General features: G+C 34.1%; 1 protein-coding gene across 2 annotated transcripts in view; it reads left to right on the top strand.

Moving 5' to 3' along the window:
* Window positions 1-19,694, top strand: part of USP47 (ubiquitin specific peptidase 47) — a 117,290-nt gene that overhangs the window by 12,646 nt on the left and 84,950 nt on the right. The gene's annotated exons all lie outside the window — the stretch shown is intronic.

Below are 19,694 nucleotides of genomic sequence, written 5' to 3'. Positions count from 1 at the left end.
TTTATGTATGTGATAATTCTGATTTTCTATAACTCTATAGTAGAACCAATTGACATGAATGGAAGACCGTGTTCCGGTCAGTTGTACATTGATTATTGATTGTCCTCTAGATTTGATTCTGTGTAGTTAACTGATATGAGACTTGCAGTGTTTCAAATATTAGCATAATATGCTTATATTCAGTAAATATAGTGGCTTTCCAGTAGAGAAAAATTAAGGGCTGTTAAGTAACGTAATTAAGAAAAAGTCTGGAATTTAAATTTTTCTGTGTACAGTAATCTAATACCTTTGGTAAGATTATAGGTTTAGCTTTAGGAAGACCATCGAACTCATTTATGACTTAAGTGAAATTTTCTAGTATAACCAAAGCATTGTATTTTGACCAAAAACCGATACTTTGCTGTTTCAAATGATACTTAGCTATTTTTATTTAATCACATCTTTTAATTTTTCTTAGTGTAGGTTTCTATAATTCCTGATGCAGTAGAATTCATTCATTCAGTTAAAGCATTGAGTTTGTACCTGCTAGGAATCCCAGATTCAAAGATAAGAAACTGACCTAGTTCTAGATGCTATCCAGTTAATTTAGTTAGAAGGAGTAGCATTTAAAACACAAAAGTTTGTACTGATTTTAGAAAGTGACAAAAAGTTTAGTATATATGAATGAGTTGCCTGGTATTGAGTAGAAGATGGTTCTGGAAAGTTATGTCTTAAGAATGCTGACATGCCTAAAAGAAGAAGTTTAGATTTTTTTTATTGTGTAGATATTAGGGGACTTGAAAAAGTTTTTCCAAGAAAAAGGGTTAATAGTTAATAGTTTGTATATAATACTTACAAAGTTTAATTCCTGAAACTTTTTCACTGAAACATTTTTTACTTACCTGAATGTTTTACGTCCCTGCATCGATAATAAAAATCTACACACAAATGAAAATGGGGAAGAGAGAGCTTTCTAATACCTTATTCTCTTACCTGTTTGTTTCCTTTTCATTTGCAGTCATTTAGGTACTTTTTGTTTTTTAAGAATAGAATGTTTTCCATTGTCATGCATTTTAAGTGCTTCCCCACCTAGGAGTCATGCTGGTAAAATATCTTTTGGCATAATTGTTACATTTTTATATGGATAACACACAGGTAGGCATCTTCAAATATGCTAAATAGGTAGGCTTCATTTGCCTCCAGAGCTGTTTGAAGTCCTGAGCAATTGCTTAGACTTGATGCTTCAAGGGAAATTTCCAAGTGGGGAAGTCCAGTGTACTTCTGATTTTCACTAACAGTACAAGGCTTATAATAATATGGATTCTTCACATATAAGTACATTCTTGTGAGTGACTTTTGTAGTTGGTTGCTTGCTAAGTGCTTTACCACTGATCTGTTTGCAGGCTTGGTATAAGGGTCATAGTATAGAGAACTCCAGTGTTTGCCCCCCTTTCCTGTGGCTGAAGCTTAGCAGGCTAGAGGTGGCACTGGCACTGGAGAACTGAGACTCTCCTGGTGACATTATCTCATGGTGGCAGCTGCACAACAGAGAACACCACAAGGAATGTTATTAAGTGGAAGATTAATGAAATCTTCCTGAAGAAATCTCCAATGTTCCAAATAAAATTAAATCTTTAATATTTAACCACGAGGAGCTCTTGATTACAGTCCCAGTTCTAGGTTGCATTAAAAAGTAGAATTTTTGTATGACTCATCTCCTAAAAGCTACGTATTGATTTTACTAAATATAAGTAAACTATGAATTTATATACATTTATTCCATTTTATTGGTACAAAATGTCTACCATCTTGTGTGTTTAGGTGTTTTAATTTTATTGCCTTTAATTTTTAGTTTATACCAAGTTGTATAATTTATTACACTATGTTTATTTATAGTACTTTGTGGTAATGTAAGGGAATTGGTGAAAAATTAGATACTTAACAATGAAATCTCTTATTAAAAGACATTTGAGAAACATTATTGCTCTGATTTTGACCTTTTTTTAGATTTATTTATTTATTTATTTATTTATTTATTTATTTATTTATGATAGACATAGAGAGAGAGAGAGGCAGAGACACAGGAGGAGGGAGAAGCAGGCTCCGTGCTGGAGCCCGACATGGGACTCGATCCCGGGACTCCAGGATCGTGCCCTGGGCCAAAGGCAGGTGCTAAACCGCTGAGCCACCCAGGGATCCCCTAATTTTGACATTTTGTATTCACATGTCTTATATTTATTTACCATTACATTATTGACCACCAACATAAGACACATACAGACATAGAACAGACACAGAGAGAAATAGACACAGAAAATGCTTCTATGATTCAGTGATATGATTTAATACTGGAAGGGATATAGTGGTTAGGTATTATAGCCCCTTTGTCTTTTTTCCCTCTTTAGTTTTAGATCTGGAAACACAAAGGCCATAAATCTCAATAACTTAACTCAAGGTCTCAGCTGGTAGAAGAGCTTGAATGAAACCTTTTTCTTAAAAGTTAAGTTTACCCAAGTATAATTTATGTAGTAAAATTTGCCCTCTTATGGTATACAGCTTTGTGAATTTTGACAAACTTAATTCAGTTGTATAACCACCACCAAGATACAGAATATCTCCATTACAGCAAGAGTTTCTTAGGCCCCTTGTAGACAACTCCCGCCCCCCCCCCCCCACACATTCAAGGCCCTGCAACCACTGATCTGTTTTCTGTCCTCATATTTTGACTGTCTAGAATATCATATAAATAGAACTCATATAGTATGTAGCATTTTGAGTCCCACTTCTTTCCTCTAGTATAAAACTATGAGATTCATCCATAGTGTTTCATGTATCAGTAGTCTTCCTTCTTAGTTAGTGCTGAGTGCAACAATTGTTTCTCCATTCACCAGGTAGTGGACATTTGTTTCCAGTTTTTGATGACTCTGAAGAAAGCTGCTACAAGTATATGCATACAATTTTTTGGGCAGTAAGTGCATGCTTAACTTTGTAAGAAACTGCCAAACTTTTCTGAAATGGCCTTACTGTTTTGCATTCTGATAAGCAGCGCATGAGCATCTTAGTTGTTCTGCATCCTCTTTCTTGGTACTTCGCAATGTCTTTGTTATTATTTTTTGCTTTTTTTTTTTTTTAACCATTCTAAAAAGTGTATAGTGATATTTTGTGGTTTTTAATTTGCATTTCTTTAATAACTCTTGATGTGGAGCATCTTTTCGTGTGCTTGAGGGTTTTTATTAAGCATGATCTGAACAACATACTTTATGCAAGTATTATATTTACTAGGTACTGATAGGAGAGAGAAGGTAAGAGTCCCTGTTCCTAAGGAGTTTATGATTTACATAGGGACAACTGGTAATTGTGTTAAATAGTGGTGGTATTTGAAAACCCAGTTCACATAGTCACTGATCTGGTGAAAGGAAATGATTTAGGAATCTGAAAACTCAGTGGTTTGACTTTGCTGTAGTCGATTAGCCCTCTTTTTTTTTTTTTTTTTTAAGATTTATTTATTTATTTATTTATTTATTCATGATAGACATGGGGGTGGGGCAGAGACACAGGCAGAGGGAGAAGCAGGCTCCATGCCAGAAGCCCGACGCGGGAGTTGATCCTGGGACCCCAGGATAGCGCCACGGGCCACAGGCAGGCACCAAACCAGTGAACCATCCAAGGCTCCCCGATTAGCCCTCTTGAGTCTTTGTTTTTACCTTCTTTTAAATGAGTGACTTGGGCCAAATAAAGAATAAGATTTGTCTCTATAAGCCTACAGAGACTTTTAAAGTATTGGGTGTTTTTACTACTTTTATAGTAGTAGGTTTTTAACCTTTGTGAGAAGGCTATGCAATCAGAAAACAAAAGATCTTTGTAGATTTTTCTTGTTTGATGAAACACATATTCTCGTAAGATAATCTTCAGCAGTTTTAAATATTATAAATTATAGATTTTATAGTGAAGGATTATATTTTTCTTAAATCTATTATAAGGATAGTAACTGATAGTTCTATAATACCTTCTCTTTGATATATTATCACTTGTAGAGTATTTTCAAGATATTTTCTTTTGATCTTCAGAAAAACTCTTTGTGGGCCTTAAAAGTGACAACTAAATGACTTGCATAAGATTATATAGCTAAAAGAAAAGTAGCCAGCTTGTTTGGAGGGCTTGATACTTTGCCCTGTGAAGTACATTTCTTTTTGCATTATAGGCCGCTCCAATAGGAAATAAACACTCTTCTAATAGTTTTAAGTAACCTTTACATTTTTTTTTTCAATTGTACAATTTCATGTTCAGAGGATTATAGGAATGTAATATTCCTACATTAAAATTATTATCCATGCTTCTAAATAAAAGCATGGTAACAGACACAATAAAATAAACTAGTTTCTTTGATTTAGTAATAGTGCTGTAGAACATTCAAGACCTGTAAACAAGTCAGTTGTATCACAAGCTGAGTCACTGCTTGTCAACAACAGCCTACTCACAGAAGAAAACTTAGCTGTAATCAAAATAAAGATAACAGGAATAGTAAAGGGCGTACTATTTCCTCTCCTGAGAGTAGTTTGTTTAGCTTCTAAGTTTAGATACCTACAGTATATTATTAGTGGGTCACTCGTTACCAGTAGTAGAACAACTATTAGAAGGAATAAGGCAGAAATGAGAAGAGTATTAGGGTAGAATTCAGGAGAAAAATAATGGCCTTATAACTTTATTGCCACAAATACGTTAACATTATAAAGTCATCAGAAAGGCTCTATTTCTTAGGAGATTGATGTTCATATGTAACTTTAAAGCAAGTCACTTTAGGTTCCAGAATTTCTTTTTATTCATCCGTTAAAGGAGGAGCTGGATCACATGTCTAAACGTCCATCCAGCCTTAAATATTATAATGCTGTGTCATGTGTGATGTGTTATCTGATTGATGGTTTCTTAACTGTCAAGTAAAATATATTGCTCATAGTTTGATTTAAACTTTTTTCTTAAAGTTCTGAAACTATGTTAATTTTCTAATTGAATGGGAACTTGATGTAATTGTTACAAGTAAAAATAGTTTACATAGAACTCAGTTTTATATAATTAGTTTTCTGATTATAATATGATGGGGTTCTGAGAGCTTGTTTTATGGGTATTTTAGAAGAAAATAGAATGCAGATATCAGAGGGACACACTATAATAGAGCACAGAGAACGAGTATGAACATAGGTATTTTTACAAAAGTTTTAAAACATGCTGTAAGTCATACTATTATACTGTATTACTTGAGATGTTATATGATTTGGAAACAAATGTCATAAATTGACAGACAATTCATGTCATATCTTACTCAGTATTAGTTTAAATTCAGAAAATCCGTATCTTGATATATTGAATAAGCACCTGTAATTAATGCAGATTAGTTTATCACAGACTTTGCATTTAACTAAGATAGTAAAATATAATGTAGCTATATATACAGTTTTTTATGCTTTGAACTTAGCTTTTATAATAGGTGCATTGTTGTCTTTTAGAAAATTCTTATATGAAGATTTGAGCAGAGAGTGATTATTATCAAACTTCCTTTAAATAGCAAAAGCCCCGGACACCTGGGTGGCTCAGTGGTTGAGTGTCTGCCTTTGGCCTCGGGGTCCTGGGATTGAGTCCTGCATCAGCCTGTTTCTCCCTCTGCCTCTCTCTCTGTATCTCTCATGAATGAGTAAATAAAATCTTAAAAAAAAAGAAATAGCAAAAGCCCTTGCACTACAAATGTTTTAAAATTTAAAATCAGTTTGGAAAAGTTTAAAACTTTCAAAATCAATTTTTATAAATTTATTGAAGAGTTTTAAGAACATATTTTATGCTCCAACAGCAGAAGCTATGTATTAATAAATTATTTTCCTGAATTTAATTTCCCAAATATATTGTTTAGCAAATTCCCTGAAAGACTTAGACTTAACTCTTCTGTGGTTCATTTTCAGTAGTAAAGATTCTAAATTAGCCATTTTCATTTCTTACCTAATAAACAGAACCTTGCATATGAATCTGCTTGGTTTTTTCTTATGTACTTGTTGGTCTTTATTCATGTTCATGTTGAATTTTTATGATTCTCTGAAGTATTTATGTATTCCTGGCCAGTCTTCTCAAATCTTTGGATGTAATTGTTTTCTTTCAGTATATTAACAAAAGAAGCAAAATTCCATTAAAAAGCTAAAATAGATCCTAGATATATGAAAGACACTTCTTTTGAGAAATTTGAGCCTAGAGTATAATTTCACGCTGATGAAAAGGTAGGGTTAAGAAGACTGGACCATTTGGGGGAAGTTGTAGAGGGAAACTAGTGGGAATGGAGTTGAGGATAATTGGATCTAAGAAAGTCTTTTATTTTTGTTAGTATATGGAGCTTGTATCATTTTCTGATTATAATGATTCACAGAGATGTTTTGTTAGAATGGTTTAACTGTTTAGGAATGCTAAACAGCAAGAGGAATGGGAAATTTGATATATTTAATGATGTACTTTAACTTCAGTTTTCACCCACATTAAAACGGAAACAGGAAATGATTTAATTCTCGAGAAGTTAAAAGTTGAAAAAAATGGCTAAAAAAAATGGCTAAAAAACTTGATTCATATCAAATTTGATGATAATGTCCTTACTCTTAATTCTCTTTCATTTATATATTCCTTCCTAAATTAAATATTGAAAATACACTGAATAAAAAAGTTCATGATCAGATTTTTTAAAAGTATGATTAAAATTTTTATATTTAATTTAGGAGCTCAGCTTCTTGGCAATTAACTTCTGTAGTTAACATTTTAGTTTTATTTTTTATTTATTTATTTATTTTTTAACATTTTAGTTTTAAAGTGAACAAGTGAGATTTAAATTCTGAAAATTAATTTTTTTCTAAGGGATTCTTAAGGAGTACTAAGTTAGTTATAGCCATTCTCTAATTAGACTTACTGTCCATCATCAGTATTTTAATATTATTCAGGAAATAGAACTTTTTTTAAGATTATTTATTTACTTACTCATGACAGAGAGAGAGGCAGAGACACAGGCAGAGGGAGAAGCAGGCTCCATGAAAGGATCCCAATGTGGGACTCGATCCTGAGACACTGAGATCACGCCCTGAGCTGAAGGCAGATGCTCAACCGCGGAGCCACCCAGGCCTCCCTAGAACATGTTAACTATTAAATTTTCAGCTTACCTATGTATATATTTTTAGTCATTTAATTACTTCCTATCTGATACAACAATCTTTTAATGTAAACTTTTCAGTTGAATAAATATTTATTTTGATGTTCAACTTATCCAGATTTGGCCAGTGAGAACCTTTTCAACTGGCTCCTGAGTCCTTCTAACATATCTCACCATTCTTGGAGTACTTCCTTACTTTCTGTGACAGTGCAGGATATTCCAAGCTATTGTACTTTTCCAACCCTAACACTAAGATCAGTCATTTTACAAAGACCTCTGAATCCTTTTGGTGGAGAATGGTATTCAGAAATCATGATCTGGGGACTAGATGTATTTATTGTCACATGGGTATCCTTGCTTCTAGATCTTCTCAAAGGAGCTAGAAAATATGCACACTTACATATATAAATGTGAAATCTGCACTTATTTATATATCCTATTTCTCTCTGTATATGCATATGTACAGTCAAATTATGAAAGCCCTTAATAGGCAGATTTTATATTTTTTGAATTAGAAGAGAAAATAGAAATGTATTCCATGCTTATACATATATTTACATATTATCTATAATATGTTCTTATGACTATTATGTGTTTGTAATGTAAAACCATTAGAAACCCAGTTTGCAGACATATTTGCTAATTCCACAGACTTAATGGTCATAAGTTCTATATTTGACTGAAAAATATTTAATTTTGGTAAAATACACATAACAGGGCAGTCCCAGTGGCGCAGCAGTTTAGTGCCTCCTGCAGCCTGGGGTGTGGTCCTGGAGGACCCGGGATTGAGTCCCATGTGAGGCTTCCTGTATGAAGCCTCCTTCTCCCTCTGCCTGTGTCTCTGCCTCTTTCTCCTCTGTGTCTTTATGAATAAATAAAATCTTTAAAAAAAATACACATAACATAAAATTTACTTTCTTAACCAGTTTTAAATATACAGTTTGTTAGCATTAATTACATTTACATTGTTATGCTATTACCATCACCCATCCACAGAAATCTTTTCATCTTGTGAAACTGTACCCATTAGCAGTAACTCCCTGTTCCCGTACCCTCCCATCTCCACGCCCTCAACCTCTGGCAACTACCATTCTCTCTGACTTTGATTCCTCTGGGTACCTTAAATAAGTGGAATCCTACAATGTTTTTTTGTGACAAGATTATTTCACTTAGTATCTATTCCTCAAGGTTTATCCATATTGTAGTTTGTGTCAGTATTGCCATCCTATTTAAGGCTAAATAATATTACATTTTATGTATGTATACATACAGACCCATGTACACTACACACACACACACACACACACACACACACACACCCCACCCTTGTATTTCCTTATATTTAATCTTAAATCTGTATAAATATCTGCTTCCATCTTTTGGCTCTTGTGAATAATGCTCCCGTGAACATGGTGTATAGCTATCTATGAGTTCTGCTTTCATTTCTTTTGGTTATAAACCCAGAAGAGAAATTGCCAGATCAGTAGACAAGTTTTAGCACTCAGAGCAGGTCATGTATTTGGAAAACTTGTAAGCTGAAATGATATAAGTTGAATTTTAGTTTGCAGCATAGTTATAATCTTGACTAAGAGCTCATGATGTCTAGCTTTTTGTGGAAATAACCTAAATGTCACATTGAGTCAACTCAGTTATTTTATGTGTGGAGTTTTGCACAGTGTATTAATCGAGAAATGCTCTAATTACTTAACATAAAATAGCAGTGCTCTAATTACTAATACAAAATACTTCTATAAAATATACATTATCATAGAATGTAATATTTCATTTTTAATACAAAATGATTTCTTATTATCATCATTTCTATTTAGAGAACTTCCGTTAGCCATTCTTCTAGGGTAGATCCGCTAGCAACAAATATTTTAGTTTTCCGTCATCTGAAAATGTCTTTATTTCCCCTTCATTCCTGAAGGATATTTTCACTGACTATAGAATTCTAGGCTGACAATTCTTTTCTCTCAGCTCTTGGTAAATATTACGGAAAATATCTACCTTTGTGATATTTGATGAGAAATCTGCTACATTTGAATTGTTTTTGTCATTATAGATAAGCTGTTATTTCTGATTTTAAAAGCTTTCTCTTTGTCTTAAGTTTTCAAGGATTTGTCTAGATTATGATATGTCTTGGCATGAATTGCTTTGTATTTAATCTGTTTGGGATTCATTCAGCTTTCTGAATATCTGGGTATATGCCTCTTGCCAAATTTGGGGTTTTCAGCCATTATTTCTTCAATTAGTTTTTCACATCCACCCTCTTTCTCCTTTCCTTCCAGGACTTAGTTGACAAGAATGTTAGTTAGGTCTTTTGTTATAGTCCTACAAATATTGAGAGTAATTTTTTTTGTCTTTTTTTTCTTTATTCATATAAAGATTTCTGTTTTTTTATCTTCAGATCATTGATTCCCTTGTCATCTTCATTTTACTATTGAGCTCACCTATGAGTTTTAATTTTAGTTATTTTATCTTGCTATTTCTTTGTTGAGACTTTGTTTTTTCATTTGTTTCATGTTCATGTTGAACATTTTTATGACAGCTGCTTTAAAATACTTGTCAGAGGGGCACCTAGGTGCCTCAGGAGTTGAGCATCTGCCTTTCGCTCAGGTCGTGGTCCTGGAGTCCTGGGATCGAGTCTCACAGCAGGCTTCCCTAAGGGAGCCCACTTGTCCCTCAGCCTGTGTCTCTGTCTCTCTGTGTGTCTCTAATGAATGAATGAATGAATGAATGCATAAATCTGTAAAAAAAAAAAAAAAGTCCTTGTCAGATCATTCCAACATTTGTGTCATCTTGGTGTTGGCATCTGTTGATTGTCTTCTTTTCATTCAAGTTGAAATTATCCTGGTTTTTGGTGTGACAAGTGACTTTGTTTTATTCTGGATGTTTTGGGTACTGTATTATGAAACTCTGAGTCTTACTTAAACATCTGTTTTAACAGATCTCATCTGACACCATGCCAACAAGAGAAAGAGGGTGCTCCTTCATTACTGAGAGGTGGGGGTGGAAGTCCAGGTTCCTCCTCCCACCTTTATTTACAGCCTGGGGTGGGAGTGGTACCTTGTTACTCCTGGATGAGGACGAAGTTCAGGTTTCCTTTAAACTTCTGTGGATACCTGCTTTGCTGCGATGGGGAGAAGGACTATTTCTCCCATGAGGGCTGTCCTGATAGAGAAGTGAGGAGGTGCTTCTTATCACTGGGATGTAATGAAAGTCCCATTGCCCACTTGGTCTTTAATGCCACTCTAGTGGAAGAGTGTGGGAGTGCTTGTTTTAGACAGATGAGAGTGGAAATCTCTTGGACCTTGATGATGGGAGTGGAAATCTCTTGGACCTTGATGATGGGAGTGGAAGCAGAGCAAGTTACTTATTTATTTTCTCCCCCTGTAATATTTGGGCATAGTATGATTAATGTCTAAAAGTATCCTGTTTTGTGAAGATGTCCCTTTTCTGATCCTTTAGCTAGAGAAGGACAGTCTTGTCTTGGGGCATTTTCATTTTCTGTCTGTGCCATTCACACCAGGATGTAGTAGGCAAAAAGAAAAACAGGGAATTAACCACCATCTCCTTCATTCTTTGGGTCCTGAGGTCCCTAGCCAGTCCGCTTCCTCTTCACCTGTCAGTGTTTTCTTATCTTTGTTTAATGCATAGTGCTTTTAGTTGTATTTAACAGATGGAATAGGGAGAAGTGTAACCACTTGCTCTTGTCCCAGAAATGGAAGTATTAGATATTTTATTTTTTATTTATTTTTTTTTTAAATATTTATAGCAGCTTTATTTGTTTTTTTTTTTTTTCTTTTTAATTTTTTTTTTTTTTTTAAATTTATTTATGATAGTCACACAGAGAGAGAGAGGCAGAGACACAGGCAGAGGGAGAAGCAGGCTCCATGCACCGGGAGCCTGACGTGGGATTCGATCCTGGGTCTCCAGGATCACGCCCTGGGCCAAAGGCAGGCGCCAAACCGCTGCGCCACCCAGGGATCCCAGTATTAGATATTTTAATATGTAGAATGTTATGTGTGGCTTTAAGACTATAAGCAACATTGATTTTTTTTTTAAACTACTACCTAAATGAATAGTATTTTCTTTATAATTTCCTTTTAAGAGGCTTCCACCCTTCTTTCTGGCCTTTATTTTTCCAGAAATATATTACTTGAAGTAGAAGAATCTTAGTAGTAGAAGTTTATCATCGTAAGTCTTCTGTGTTTTAGATATCCTTAGTTCCTTTAACTATTTTCCTGTGTAGTACCCATATATTGCCCACAGTCTGCATATTGTCTGTTTATGGTACCTGATCTTGACTGTGCTGGTTTTTATTGTTTGTTAATGTGTAGACACAGCAGTCTGTTGGTTGTACACACTGAGTGTAGTTCTTCAACTCTCCCTAGATATCTTTTCCATGTGTATTGTTACCTAGGCAAATTGCTTTTGTTTTCTAATTGTGCTCTTTGATTGAGGGATAGGTATTTTGTCTCTTTTGTTTGAGAGGGTAGGAATAGGCTAAAACTTTAAAAATTTTACTTAATATATTAAATTGACTAAATTTGCTGACTGTATTTCGTATGATTTGCATATAAATTATAAAAACAAGTACACGTGCAGTGCTAAATATTTGGAAACTCCAGAAAGCATAAAGGGAAAAAACACCTCTAGCTCTAACCCTCAAAGACAATTCTATTAATACTCTGATATGATTCTTTTATTCTGAAATTTTTCCTTCCTTCTCCTTCCCAATATAGACTCTTAAAAGTGCTATTTATTATATTTCATGTTTTAAGGTTAGCATTGTTTCTTAGCAATATATATTAGATATTTTCCCTTATCTGCATATCTCATACGTTACTTTTATTTTTTAATTTTTATTTATTTATTTATTTTTAAAAGATTATATTTATTTATTCACAAGAGACACACACATAGAGAGAAAGAGGCAGAGACACAGGCAGAGGGAGAAGCAGGCTCCATGCAGGGAGCCCGACGTGGGACCCAATCCCGGGTCCCCAGGATCAGTCCCCGGGCCGAAGGCGGCACTAAACCACTGAGCCACCCGGGCTGCCCCTCATATGTTACTTTTAAAGACTGCTTGGTATTTCACTGCATGTTATTTATTATAATTTTCTTATAAATTATTTCTTTTTTGGTTAGACAGCTTTTGATAGGTTCTTCTTACATTTATAGTAGTGTTCTACTGAGTATCCTTTTATATTCACATCTGCACATGCATTGACTATACCCTTGGATGAATTTTTAAAGGTAGAATTGGTGGATTATCACCTAGGTCTAGTTTATTTTTTGAAAGAAAATTGGTTTTATTTCTATTTAAAATTTTTGTTTTGGGGCACCTGGGTAGCTCAGTGGTTCAGTGTCTGCCTTTGGCTCAGGACGTGATCTTGGGATCAAATTCCGCATCAGATTCCCTGCAGGGAGCCTGCTTCTCCCTCTGCCTGTGTCTCTGTGCCTCTCTCTCTCTGTCTCTCATAAATAAGTGAATAAAATCTTAAAAAATTAAAATTTTGTTTTGGCCATATCTATTGAGATAGGTTTGAAATTGGTCCTTTTTATTGTAGTAACTATTCCTTAGATTTTTCTTTAAATTTGATCATCTTTTTTCATGGCTTTGTCTATATAATTACTTAAAATGTTGAATATAACAGAACCAAAGATAGATAAGGTGTGCTTTTCTAAGTCAAGATATTTTCTGCCTTTTGTATTTGTTGATTTATCAATCTCATACTATCAAAAATAAGATGTGGGGTGCCTAGATGGTTCAGTTGGTTAAGCATCTGCCTCTTGATTTTGGCTCAGGTCAGGGTCTTAGGGTCATGAGAATGAGCATGGAGCCTGCCTAAGATTCTCTCTCCTTCCCCTCCCACTTGTGGGCGTGTGCACTGTCAAATAAAATATTTTTAACAAATAAGCAAGATGTGCATTGTTTGTAGTAAATTAAACTCTAAGTCATCTGTGTTTTGTTCCCATTTTGATTTCATTTTATTATGAAGAATAAGACACAAAAACAATATGTTAAGTACAGTTTAAAGAATAATAATAAAATACTGGGGCATCTTTTTCAGAATATAAAACATTACTGGTACCACAGAAATTTTGTATAACTCCCTCCTCAATTGTGTCCCTGCCTCTACCACCATTCTAAATTTTTGATAACTATGTTTTTCTTTTTCTTTCACCACATGCTGTGTCAGTAAACAATAAGATGACTAGTTTATATGTTTTTGAGCTTTATATAAATAGGATGATTTTGTGGCTTTTAGTCTGGCTAATATTTTGCTGTGACTTGGCTCTTTCATTTTATATTTTTGAGAGACATTCATGATGATGTACCTAATAGCAGTTCATTTATTTTCACTGTTAGTCTTCTATTTTGTGAATAGACTACAGTTTATCATTGAAGGACACTTAGGATATTTACAGTTCTGTGCTATTTTGAGAAATGGTACTATAAACATTTCTGTACATATCTCTTGTTACTTGAGACAAGAGTTTCTTTAGGAGATAGATGATGGCTGACTGGCTGGCTGGGTGGCCAGATAGATAGATATTCCTAGTGATGAATTGTTGGAATGTAGGATAAATACATTTTCAGATTTATAAGTAATGGCAAAACTGTTTTCCTAAAGGGTTGTATCATTTTACATCCCCACTAACAGTGAGTTAGAGTTATTGGTATAGCCTTATTCACTTACTAATAATATTGTACATTCAAAAAATTTCTTTGTGAGCTCATTCTTTTCTTACAATCTCCTGTTCATGTCTTTGGCCATTTTTCTATTCGATTGTCTTCATTGTTTATGGAATTTATTATCGTTCTGGGATACTGGTTTTTGTTACGTTTGTTGTAAATGTCTTCCCAATTTGTTTATTTTTTCACCCTTTTAATTTTTTTAAAATCAAGAAGTCCATAATTGATCTTAAATTTTGTGTGTGTGTGTGTTTTTGTTTTGTTTTGTTTTTGCATACTTAAAACTTTTCTTTCCTATCCTAAGATTTAAAAAACCACATTCCTTTTTAAAGGATGTGTCATGGGGCTCCTGGGCAGCTCAGTCAGTTAAGCATCCAACTTTTGATTTCAGCACAGGTCATGATCTCAGGGTCCTGAGATCAAGCTCTGTGTCAAGCTGGTTGCTGGGTGTGGAGCCTGCTTGGGATTCTCTCTTTCTCTTTAGCCCTCTGCCCCACTCTGGACCCCGTACCCCCCATAAAGAAGGAAGGGAGGGGAAAGAAAGAAGAGCGGGAAGGAGGGATCAGTTTATAGATATGGGCTTTTAATTTCTTATTTGGGCTTTTAATTCACTTAGATTTTTTTTTAATGTATGATATGAAGTATGCATCAAATTTCTGTGGGTTCCTTTGTATCCCAAGATAATTCTAAAAAGTTTAATCACGTTTCTATATATATATCTGGCTCTGTTTTGGAGGTAACATGCTGCACCAGTGTCACTATCCTAATTCCTATAGTTTCTTACTAATTTTTAGTATCTGGTAGGATAAGTTCCTCAACCTTATTGTTCAGGAGTGTCTTGTCTATTCTTGTAACTTTGCACATTCATGTAGATTTCAGATTTAGTCCCTCTTACACCTCTAGTAAACACACACATACACAAAGTTGGAATTTTGATTGGAATTACTTTGAACCTATAGGAAAAGTTGACTTCTTTACAATATTGAGTCTTCCGCTTGATAAACTTAATCCATGTTTCATTAATCTTACCCTTTCTTTAGATCTTGTTCATTTCTTACAAAGAGATTTGGTTACATCTATTCCTGAGTACTTTGTATTTTAGGATGCTATTGTAAATTATATTTTTATTGGATTTTAAATTTATTTCTGATACTTTTTTAATGACATAGAAACTTTTATAAGCTTTTATTGATAGTAATAATTTATATGTAAATTCTTTGGGTTCTCTAGGTAGACAATCATGGCATCTATGTATAAGGACCATATTCTTTCTTTCTAATCCATTTAGGTTGTTTTTCATTTTCTTATTGTACTGTCCCTCCAGTACAATGTTAATCAGAAGTAGTGACTAGTGTGCATCCTTGTTTTCTTCCTAAAGTAAAAGCTTTCAGCATTTCATCATTAAATTTATTTGCTGTAAAATTTTATAGATGCACTTTATCAAGGGAATTCTCCTTCTGTCTTGTTATGCCCTATCATGAAGAGATGTCCAAGAAAAGACTTAATTTTATTCAAATGGGTTTTTTGGTATTGTATGTATTGACATGATTTTTTTTCTCCATCTGTTACTGTGTGGCATATATATATATATATATATACACACACACATATATATATATTTTTAGATTTTTATTTATTCATGAGAGGCACAGAGAGAGAGAGAGAGAGAGAGGCAGAGACACAGGCAGAGGGAGAAGCAGGCTCCATGCAGGGAGCCTGATGTGGGACTCAATCCCGGGGCTCCAGGATCATGCCCTGGGCTGAAGGCAGGCGCTAAACCACTTTGCCACTCAGGGATCAATCCCCTGTGATATTTCCAATGTTAAGTGAACCTAGTTATGATATATTAAGTTTTAATACATTGTAAGATTTAATTTCCTAAAACTTTGCTTCAGACTTTTTGCAGTTTTCGTGAGTGATACGGTTTATAATTTTTCTGTCTTCTATTGTTAGTCTTTTTAAAGTTTACTATCTTACTAGCCTCATATGATTGAGGGAGCAGTTCTCATTTTCTTGAAAAGTTGAATTATCTTTGAGTATTTGGGAAATCATCCAGGTCTGGAATTTTGTTGTTTTTAGGAGATTCTTAACTACTGATTCCATTTGTTTAAGACCTTTAGGACTGTTGAGATTCTGGAAGTTTATCCATTTTATTATGTTTTCAGATATGTTGATTTGCAGATTTTTTTCTACTATTCTATTCTATTCATTACTTTTTCGCTCTGTTGTTCTTTGATACATGAAAGTTTTAAATTTTGATGAAGTCCAGTTTATTTTTGTTGTTGTTGTCTGCTTTTGGTATCCTGGCCAAGAAATCATTGCCAACTCCAAAGTCATGAAACTTTTCTTTTGTTTTCTTTTAAGAGTTTTATAGTTTTAGCTCTTATACTTAGTTCTTTGATCCATTTTGAGTTAATTTTTGTAGTTTTTATATTCATTTCTTTTTATATTTCACTCCTTTGTTAAAGAGAAAATAACTCTGGAACCAAAGTGTAAACATTGAGTAAAAATTGTACTGCCCAGGAGGGAACCAGATCCAGTATAGGAGGTGGGGAGTGAGAGTAAGACTCAAGGCTCAGAAGAGCAAATATGGCAGGTTTTTTAAACCCAAAATCCATGAATAGTCTCTATTCCATATTAGATAAGCAAAGTCTCTCCATGCCTCTGATTTGCTGGCAATATATGAGCTAACTGTTTAGCATTGTGTATTTATTGAGTTTATGGTGGTTTTTTCAGAAAATTGTTTTCATGGTAGACATGATTACGGTGCCACATGATTATGGCACTACAGTAGTTGTTTAGTAGAAATTAGGTAAGCATTATGGTCGTCAGCCTAGATAGCCAGATCAGAATTCATTACCTTCTCTCTAGGATCACTTTTCTTCCTGCCTATAATAGATTTTTTTTTTGAGATGTTACTGTGAAATATAATTCTGCATATTGTAAATAGACTGAAGAGGATACATCCTGTCTTTCTTCAGGTCTTTCAATAAAGTTCTAAAAGTATATGACTCCTCAAGCTTTGATAGCCTTTCCAAGCCTCAGGGGTCTACGAGTTGATCTGCCTCAAGCGAGTGATTCTCACTTGAAGTCTCTCATGTAGTTGCAGTCAAATGGTCACTGGGATTTTAGCCTGCAGAAAACATTCTTGAATGGGAAAAAAGCATGGATTCCCTAGGCAAAGGAACTGGTGAAGAAGGAAGAGAATACTTTTTTTTTTTAAGTTTCTTTAACTTTACCTGTGATCTACTGGTCACAAAAATCTCTGCTTTTGCATTCTTGAAAGACACTTTTGCTGTATATAGCATTCTGGGATAGCAGGCTTTTGGTTTTTTTTTTTCCCCCCTCCAGAACATTAAAGGTATGCTTAAATTCTGGTTTCCATTTCTCTGGTTGAGAAATCAGCTGTCAATCTAATTATTGTTTATTTGAAGATAATCTGTCATTTTTCTGGCTGTATCTAACTATTTTTGTTTATTTTGCTTGGCATTTTGTTGGTTTCCTCAATCTGATTGTTCTTGTAAGTTCTTAGCCATTATCTGTTTAAATATTCCCTCTACTTCCATTCTCTCTCTCTCTTCTCTTGGATGTTAGATTTTCTTACTATATCCTTCATGTCTCTTAATGCCCTAATGTTTTACATCTCTATGTCAGTAAAAGTTTAGGAAATTTTAGTTCTATTGTAGAGGTCATTAATTCTTTTTTCAGATATTTTAAATATACTGTTAACCTTTGTGTTTTTAATTTGTTATATTCTTTTCTAGGAATCTTATTCAGTACTTTTAAAAGCCTGCTAGTTGCTCACATTTACTTAAAATTTCAAAGCTCTCTTATTTCTTGGAGCATATTAAACAATCTTTCATGATGTGACTGGTAGTTTCAATATTAAAACTTTTATGTGTGCCATCTGCTGTATTTTGGTCTTTGCTGTCACTTATGATGCCTTTTTCCTTATGTAATTAGTGATTAAAAAACAATTTTGAGCCATTTTTTAGAATTATGAAAATAATTTTCAGGGAAATTGAGCTTTGAAATACAAGTGGGTTCTCCAGAAAAAAAAAATGTGACTGTTTCTGTTATGTACTTGGGAAATTACTATCTTAGAACCATTTCCGATGTAATTCATGGCTTGGGATTTTTCGTACCACTCAGTGTGAATTGGAACTGCAAATCCATATGAAAGCTAACTGGTGACTGCACATTCTCAGGAGTACCCCATTCCACATTCTACTTCTATTCAGCTTCAAGGTTTAAAATATGCAGCCCTCTCTTAGTCTCTACAAGAGAGAGATAAAAGAGTAGTATAATACTACTACTAAATAGGACTTATTATTTATTAAATTAAGCTTTGTATTTTCAGGTAATTGTAGACTCATTTGTAGACAGTTAAGATAACTGTATTCTTTGCTCCATTTTCCCCACTGGTAGCATCTTCTAAAACTACAGTTTTCTTCATTTCCCTGTGATATTGTTGAAGACGACAATTGCTGGGTTGAATGGTAGTTGCGTCATTAGTTTTTAAGAAATTACCAAACTGTTTTCTAATGTAGCTGTACCATTTTACATTCCCATCAGGAAAAGTATGAGAGATTCAGTTTTTCTACATCCTTGTCAGCATTTGATATTGTCACTATTTTTAATTTTAGCCATTGTGATAAGTGTGTGGTAATATCTCATTATGATTTTAATTTGCATTTCCCTAATGGCTAGTGATATGGTCATTGACCATCTTGTGCTTATTTGTCATTTGCTTATACTCTTTGAAATGTCTCATGATTTTTGCCTAGGTTCTAATTAGGTTTTTTTTTTTTTTTGAATTTTGTTTGGTTCTAATTAGTTTGTGTGTGTGTGTGTGTGTGTGTGTGTGTGTGTGTGTGTTGCTCAGAGTCCTTTATAGTCTAGATACTGGATCTTTGTCAGTTATGTTGTTTGAAATATTTCTTCCTGGTCTTTAGCTTGTCTTTTCATCCTTGTAGAGTCTTTGTAAAATAGACTCAATTTTGGTGACATTTAGTTTATCAGATTTTCCTTTTATAGGTCATGCTTTTGATGTCTTCTAAGAACTCTGCCTAGCTTTAGTTCTGGAAGATTTTCTCCTGCTTCCCCCCAAAAAGTTTTATAGTTTTATATTTTTCATTTAAGTTTATGATCCATATTTGCATACAAACTAGTGTATACTCTAGTTATATAATGAGCCTTGAAATTGAGTAGACTGAGTTCTCCCACGTTGTTCTTTTGGCTACTTTAGTTTCGTTGCCTTTCCGCAAAAATTTTAGAATAATCTTGTTTATATCTTCAAAAACTCTTACTGGCATTTTGATAGGACTTGCTTTGAAACTGTATCTGTTTGGGAAGAAATGAAATTTTTAGTATGTTGAATCTTCCAATTTAAGAAGACATTATATTTATTTATGTTCCGATTCTCTGTTATCCACAGTGAGCAAAGAATACACTGTAATAGCACTTCATTTCTTTTAAATTTAAGTTTATTTTGTGGCCCAGAATGTGGTCTGTCTTGGTATGTGTTCCATGCACATCTGAAGAGAAAGTATATTCTGTCTTTGTAGGTTGGAATGTTTTTTTTTTTAATTTTTTTTAATCTTTTTTTTTTTTTAAATTTTTATTTATTTATGATAGTCACGCAGAGAGAGAGAGAGGCAGAGACACAGGCAGAGAGAGAAGCAGGCTCCATGCCCCGGGAGCCCGACGTGGGATTCGATCCTGGGTCTCCAGGATCGCGCCCTGGGCCAAAGGCAGGTGCTAAACCGCTGCACCACCCAGGGATCCCGGTTGGAATGTTTTATAAATGTTTATTAGATCTTCTTGGTCGATGGTATTATT

This window comes from Vulpes lagopus, chromosome 15, assembly GCF_018345385.1.
Source record: "Vulpes lagopus strain Blue_001 chromosome 15, ASM1834538v1, whole genome shotgun sequence".
Classification (NCBI taxonomy): Eukaryota; Metazoa; Chordata; class Mammalia; order Carnivora; family Canidae; genus Vulpes; species Vulpes lagopus.
The sequence above is the reverse complement of the archived record's forward strand: the minus strand, read 5'-3'. Positions and strand labels throughout refer to the sequence as shown.